Source organism: Rhopalosiphum padi, unplaced genomic scaffold (assembly GCF_020882245.1).
Source record: "Rhopalosiphum padi isolate XX-2018 unplaced genomic scaffold, ASM2088224v1 scaffold18, whole genome shotgun sequence".
Taxonomy (NCBI): Eukaryota; Metazoa; Arthropoda; class Insecta; order Hemiptera; family Aphididae; genus Rhopalosiphum; species Rhopalosiphum padi.
In genome coordinates, this window is record NW_026870005.1 from 15001 (window position 1) to 22500 (window position 7500).

At 63.8% G+C, this 7500-nt stretch overlaps 2 non-coding genes across 2 annotated transcripts in view; both read left to right on the forward strand.

Annotated features, from left to right (window-relative positions):
- Window positions 1-6785: 6785 nt before the first annotated feature.
- Window positions 6786-6943, forward strand: LOC132931522 (5.8S ribosomal RNA). The gene has a single exon (XR_009662702.1). It is a non-coding gene; the product is annotated as a 5.8S ribosomal RNA (ribosomal RNA).
- Window positions 6944-7314: 371 nt separating this feature from the next.
- LOC132931521 (large subunit ribosomal RNA) overlaps window positions 7315-7500 on the forward strand; it is a 4200-nt gene continuing 4014 nt past the window's right edge. The window contains exon 1 of the ribosomal RNA XR_009662701.1: window positions 7315-7500. This exon is cut by the window's right edge and continues 4014 nt beyond it. This is a non-coding gene — a ribosomal RNA (large subunit ribosomal RNA).

Here is a 7500-nt window from a genome sequence, read left to right on the forward strand (position 1 = left end):
TGCGCTCCGGAAGCCTACACTCAGTCGCAGCACACGACGTACGCATCTATCGCCCGGCGGACTCGGGATGAAAAATAATTTTTTTTTTTCTCCGAGTCCGACTGCGGCCCCGTGCGCAGCGGTCGTCGGTTCCCAGTCGGGTACGGTACCGGGTCAGCGAAATCTAATTTTCCTGCGGGTCGCCCGGTACCCCGGCGGTCGTCCGGCGTCGCCCGCTGATAAGCGGGCCCTCGGCCGGGTGGGTCGAAAATTTTATTTCTCCTCCGGCGCCCCGGACGCTCACCTTCGGTCCGGGTACGAGTCGTACGCGTCTGTCAAGGCGGTTGTGTCGAGATTTAAAATTTTTTTTTTTTTCCCCCGACACCGACCGCGGACCGGGCGGCGAGGTCGTCGCGTCCCCGTTATCGCTCGGCGTACCGGGCGTAGGCGGCGAAATTTCAGTTTACCCGTAAGTCACCCGGAGACCGCGGACCGACCGTCGCGTTTCCCCGGTGGCCGAATCGCGTCGCCCGCGGAGCGCTGCCCCTCTGCCGGGTCGAAAAATATTTTTTCTTCTCCTGCGCTCCGGAAACCTACAGTCAGTCGCAGAAGACGTCGTACGCGTCGGTCGACCGCGCGGACTCGGGATGAAAAATAATTTTTTTTTTTTTTCTCCGACCCGGCGGTGCGGTCGTCGGTTCGCCGGTTCCCCGTCGGGCACGGCACGCTGACGGCGAAATCTGATTTTCTCCGCGGGTCGCCCGGTACCCCGGCGGTCGCCCGCGGAGCGCTGCCCCTCGGCCGGGTCGAAAATTTTTTTCCTCCTCCGGCGATCCGGGCGCCCACGGTCGGTGTAGGCACGCGTCGTACGCGTCGGTCGCGGCGGTCGCGTCGAGTTTAAAAATTATTTTTTTTTTTCCCCGGGACCCCGACCGCGGCCCCGGCGGAGCGGTCGTCCGGTCCCCGGTAACACTCGGCGCACGGGGGCGTAGGCGGCGGAATCGGATCCCGCCGGGTAGCGGGCCCGGGGACCGCGGACCGTACGCGTCGGCCGGCTCCCGAGGGGTCCCGGTACTCGGGGTCGCCCGTGCCCGGGAAAAGGATAAGGACAGTGAGGGAGTTGCGGCACCACTACGCACGGCGTGAGTATTTGGTGCGTACCGCTACGCACCACGTCTACGGGGCGCGCTCTTAGGACCGCTAAGGTCCGCCGGGTGTTGGGTTCGCCGGCGCCGGGTCAGCCGCGGGGACCGTGAGACGTCGTCCCCGGCGAAGTTTCCCGCGGGAACCGCGACCGGCGAGCGCCGTGCCGTCGTCGCCCGGACGGGCCGAAAAATTTTTTTTCTCCACCTGCGCTCCGGACGCCCGCCGTGGGTCGCGGCACGCGTCGTTCGCGTCGGTCGACCGCGCGGACTCGGGATGAAAAATAATTTTTTTTTTTTTTCTCCGACCCGGCGGTGCGGTCGTCGGTTCGCCGGTTCCCCGTCGGGCACGGCACGCTGACGGCGAAATCTGATTTTCTCCGCGGGTCGCCCGGTACCCCGGCGGTCGCCCGCGGAGCGCTGCCCCTCGGCCGGGTCGAAAATTTTTTTCCTCCTCCGGCGATCCGGGCGCCCACGGTCGGTGTAGGCACGCGTCGTACGCGTCGGTCGCGGCGGTCGCGTCGAGTTTAAAAATTATTTTTTTTTTCCCCGGGACCCCGACCGCGGCCCCGGCGGAGCGGTCGTCCGGTCCCCGGTAACACTCGGCGCACGGGGGCGTAGGCGGCGGAATCGGATCCCGCCGGGTAGCGGGCCCGGGGACCGCGGACCGTACGCGTCGGCCGGCTCCCGAGGGGTCCCGGTACTCGGGGTCGCCCGTGCCCGGGAAAAGGATAAGGACAGTGAGGGAGTTGCGGCACCACTACGCACGGCGTGAGTATTTGGTGCGTACCGCTACGCACCACGTCTACGGGGCGCGCTCTTAGGACCGCTAAGGTCCGCCGGGTGTTGGGTTCGCCGGCGCCGGGTCAGCCGCGGGGACCGTGAGACGTCGTCCCCGGCGAAGTTTCCCGCGGGAACCGCGACCGGCGAGCGCCGTGCCGTCGTCGCCCGGACGGGCCGAAAAATTTTTTTTTCTCCACCTGCGCTCCGGACGCCCGCCGTGGGTCGCGGCACGCGTCGTTCGCGTCGGTCGACCGCGCGGACTCGGGATGAAAAATAATTTTTTTTTTTTTTCTCCGACCCGGCGGTGCGGTCGTCGGTTCGCCGGTTCCCCGTCGGGCACGGCACGCTGACGGCGAAATCTGATTTTCTCCGCGGGTCGCCCGGTACCCCGGCGGTCGCCCGCGGAGCGCTGCCCCTCGGCCGGGTCGAAAATTTTTTTCCTCCTCCGGCGATCCGGGCGCCCACGGTCGGTGTAGGCACGCGTCGTACGCGTCGGTCGCGGCGGTCGCGTCGAGTTTAAAAATTATTTTTTTTTTCCCCGGGACCCCGACCGCGGCCCCGGCGGAGCGGTCGTCCGGTCCCCGGTAACCCTCGGCGCACGGGGGCGTAGGCGGTGAAATTTCATTTTCCCCGTAAGTCACCCGGAGACCGCGGACCGACCGTGGCGCTTGCCCTGTGCCCGTATCGCGTCGCCGGCGGAGCGCGGCACCTCTGCCGTGTCGAAATTTTTTTTTTCCCGCGGCTCTCCGGACGCTGACCTACGGTCCGGGTACGCGTCGTACGCGTCGGTCACGGCGGTCGCGTCGAGATTGAAAATTTTTTTTTTTCCCCGAGTCCGACCTCCGCGGTCCGGGCACGGCGGTCGTCGTCCGTACCGGTGCCGCGGCGGGTACGGCCGTCGCGACGGGTTTAGATTTGGAAAAAAAAAATTTTCTAGGATCGAGTAACGCGTTAGTCCGCGGTGTCGGGGTAGGTCACGTACCGGCATCCCGGGCGTTTCGAGTTCGGCCGACGTCGAAATCGAATTTTTAACTTCTTTTCGTTGCCAGCGGAATAACTCGTTACCGGTTGTTTTTACGTCGACGAACCTCAGAGGTATTCTCGTCGGAATCGTCTAAACCTATCCGAAAGTGATATCGGTCGTAGGGTTTTCGACATTTTTTCAGTTTACGGTCCGACCTCGGCACGCCGCTACGCGCGTCGACACGAGTACCCGGAACACCGCTACGCACCGTCATGGACGCGTGGACCGCGTGTCGGCGCGATGACCGCTACGCACGTGCGGTTTTGCATGGCGGACGGTTGGACCCGAGTTTTTGTATATTTGTGAGCGGCCGGTCGGTCGGTCGGCGATCAGCCGGCCGTCGGATCACCGATCACGGTACACGACAGCAAAGCCACGGGCGACGCCGAAGCCGACGCGTCCAACTCAGCCGTGCCGTTCTCGCCCCGCCAGTTCTTGGCGAGGGCGTGCCCGGCATCGGCGCCGAGTTGGTATCCGTCCACGTTTCGGCGACCGACCCATCTCGCACGCCGAGTGGCAAACCTCGACTGGCGCTGCGGGCCCTCCTACCGGTGGGTCGGCAGCGCGACACACATCGCTCAACCGATGACGACTCCCGTTACCGTTTCGCAAGATACGAACTCTCGACGCCAGAACATTCCCGCCGCGGCCGGCCATCGTCGCCGTGCCCGGCGGTCGCCGGGGCGAAGCCCCGGGACGACGGACTTCGCGTCGCGTCCCGGCTTCCCCCACGATCTCGGCTGGGGACCTTTACAAAACGGGCGAGAGAGGCGATTCCGGCGGGTGCCGTCCGCACAGGACGGCGGTCCGCCGGTCTCCCTCAACTCTCGTCAACGCGAGTTACGTTGCGACGGGTGCGTATCGCGTGTGGCGCCCGCCACAAGTCGGCCGCTCTAGCCAACGCCATCACGGCCGCGGCGATTGCGGTCGGGTCGGGTGCCCGCGCGTGTCCACAGCGCTCCCGTCGGGCCCTCGTATTCTCACACGAACCGCGGTCGGTCGCACGCCGGGACCCCAGCGGTCTCGCTGTCGTGCGACCGCCCTCGGCGTCGGCCCGCCCCCGGGCGGACCGGCGCTCGGAAGCACGCGTCCCGGGTGTCGCGTCGTGCGTCAGCGCGCGCGTCACACGGGGCGCAGTTGTTGTAAAACCGAGATCCCTGGTTGATCCTGCCAGTAGTCATATGCTTGTCTCAAAGATTAAGCCATGCATGTCTCAGTGCAAGCCGCATTAAGGTGAAACCGCGAAAGGCTCATTAAATCAGTTGTGGTTCCTTAGATCGTACCCAAGTTACTTGGATAACTGTGGTAATTCTAGAGCTAATACATGCCGACAGAGTTCCGACCGTCGCGGCGCCCTCGGGTGTCGCGTGCGGGAGGAACGCTTTTATTAGATCAAAACCGGCCCGTCGCGGCGCGCTTCGTGCGCGTCCCGATCGCGGCCCGCGCAAAGACCTGGTGACTCTGAATAACTTCGAGCTGATCGCACGGTCTCCGTACCGGCGACGCATCTTTCAAATGTCTGCCTTATCAACTGTCGACGGTAGGTTCCATGCCTACCGTGGTGGTAACGGGTAACGGGGAATCAGGGTTCGATTCCGGAGAGGGAGCCTGAGAAACGGCTACCACATCCAAGGAAGGCAGCAGGCGCGCAAATTACCCACTCCCGGAACGGGGAGGTAGTGACGAAAAATAACGATACGGGACTCATCCGAGGCCCCGTAATCGGAATGAGAACACTTTAAAACCTTTAAACGAGGATCAATTGGAGGGCAAGTCTGGTGCCAGCAGCCGCGGTAATTCCAGCTCCAATAGCGTATATTAAAGTTGTTGCGGTTAAAAAGCTCGTAGTCGGATCTGTGTCTGGGCGGTGCCGGACCACCCTGGCGGTCCGGCGTGTCGCGGCCGGTCGTGTCGCGGGACCACGTGTCCCGTCGGCGCGGCCGTCGTCGCGCTCGTCAGCCGTCTCGGGGTGTTAGTTACCGGCACGTCGGCCGGACGTATTGTCGGCAGGCGGACACGTGTCTCGTGCTTCCGGCGCGCCACGCGGCCACGCGTCGCTTGGCCGTCGGGGTTCGACGACGGCGGCCGCCTACTCCAATCTTGCTGCGCGGTGCTCTTCACCGAGTGCCGTCGGCGGGCCGACACGTTTACTTTGAACAAATTAGAGTGCTCAAAGCAGGCTCAAATCTGGCGGGGCGGCTTCACGGCCGTCTCGTCAAAAGGCCCTGAATACTGGTCGCATGGAATAATGGAACAAGACCTCGGTCCCGCGCATCTCCGCCCTTCGCGGGCGCGCGAAATCGCCCTCCGGGGCGTTTCCGTGCGCGGGCCGCCGGGCCGCGGGCGCCAGTCGCCCGCGCGTCCCGCCGGGCCGGTTTTCGGGACCGGAGGTAATGATCAACAGAGACGGGCGGGGGCATTCGTACCGAGACGTTAGAGGTGAAATTCTTGGATCGTCTCGAGACGAACTGACGCGAAAGCATTTGCCAAGTACGTTCTCGTATGATCAAGAACGAAAGTTAGAGGTTCGAAGGCGATCAGATACCGCCCTAGTTCTAACTGTAAACGATGCCAGCTAGCGATCCGCCGGCGTTTCATTAACGACCCGGCGGGCAGCTTCCGGGAAACCGAAGCTTTTCGGTTCCGGGGGAAGTATGATTGCAAAGTTGAAACTTAAAGGAATTGACGGAAGGGCACCACCAGGAGTGGAGCCTGCGGCTTAATTTGACTCAACACGGGAAACCTCACCAGGCCCGGACACCGGAAAGATTGACAGATTGAGAGCTCTTTCTTGATTCGGTGGGTGGTGGTGCATGGCCGTTCTTAGTTGGTGGAGCGATCTGTCTGGTTAATTCCGATAACGAACGAGACTCTGTCCTGCTAACTAGGCGGGTAAACCCGGGTCGGCGGTGGGCGCGGCGCGGGCGGTTTCGGCCGTCCGTGTTCGCGTCTCCGTCGGCTCGGCCCGGTATCCCCGAACGCGTTCGCCCGTCGTCCACGGCGGTCGTCGGGCGCGGCCGCGCCATCCGCGTCCCTGCGTGCGGCGGGCGTGTGTCGGCCGGGGGGGCAAACCTCTGGTCGGCGCGCGTCAGTCGTGCGTCGGGCTCCGCGGTGAAGCGCGCCGTGTTCGCGGCCGTCGCCGGCGGATCACGATACGTTACTAGGGCTACCGCCGGCTCCCAGGAGCTTAAACTCTTCTTAGAGGGACAGGCGGCGGACGAAAATAGCCGCACGAGACTGAGCGATAACAGGTCTGTGATGCCCTTAGATGTTCTGGGCCGCACGCGCGCTACACTGAAGGAATCAGCGTGTGTTAACATTCCTGGGCCGACAGGCTTCCGGGTAACCCGCTGAACCTCCTTCGTGCTTAGGGATCGTGGCTTGCAATTTTTCCACGTGAACGAGGAATTCCCAGTAAGCGCGAGTCATCAGCTCGCGTTGATTACGTCCCTGCCCTTTGTACACACCGCCCGTCGCTACTACCGATTGAACGACCGCAGTGAGGTCTTCGGACTGGACGCGCGTTATTCGGCCCCCTCGGGGGCTGGGTCGTCGCGCGACCGGGAAGATGACCGAACTCGGCCGTTTAGAGGAAGTAAAAGTCGTAACAAGGTTTCCGTAGGTGAACCTGCGGAAGGATCATTAGAGACGGGCCCGCGGCACCGGCGTCCCACGCCGGTCTCGCGCGCGCCTAATCCGACCCCGTGGCCGCGTGCGCTCGCGACTAGCTCGCCGACCGCCCGCGCGCCGCGACCCCCGACCAAGCGTCGACCGAAAGATGGTTACCGTCGAAAGACCTTGCGCCGCGCGCACGCGTGGCGCAGAAATTTCGTCGACAAACAAAAAAAAAAACACCCGACCCCGAACGGCGGATCACTTGGCTCGTGGATCGATGAAGACCGCAGCTATCTGCGCGTCGTCGTGTAATCCGCAGGTTATACGAACATCGACCAGTCGAACGCACATTGCGGCCTCGGTGACCCGCGGGTCCCGGGCCACGCCTGTCTGAGGGTCGTATACCGGATACTCGGCCAGACCGATGCGCCGCCGGCAGGCGTCCGACGGGAGACCGTCGGCCGCTCCGGCTGCGCGAGATTGGCGGTTCGACCGGGGAACGACGCCCCGCCGTCTGCCTCGCGGCGACGGCGACGGCGCCCGCCTCCGGTCGTCCGCCCAAGTTGTGACGGCAAACAGTCACGGGTTCTCGCGCCGTAAAACGGCACGTCCCCGTCCGCCCGCCGCGCGAGAGCGCGGCCGGGTCGGCTGAGAGTCCTAGAGACACCTCTCCGGCTTCCGAGAAGCGGACGCGGACGGTCGCCGTACGGACGGAGCGCGGACCGCAGGCTGCCGTGTTAAGAAAAAAAACACAAACACACCGATACGTTCCGACCTCAGATCAGGCGGGACTACCCGCCGGATTTAAGCATATTAATAAGCGGAGGAAAAGAAAACAACCGTGATTCCCCCAGTAGCGGCGAGGCGAACAGGGAAAAGCCCATCGCCGAATCCCGCCGCGCACTTTTGTGTCGCGGCACGTATGGGAGTTGTGGCGTACGGGCCGGCCTCGTTGCC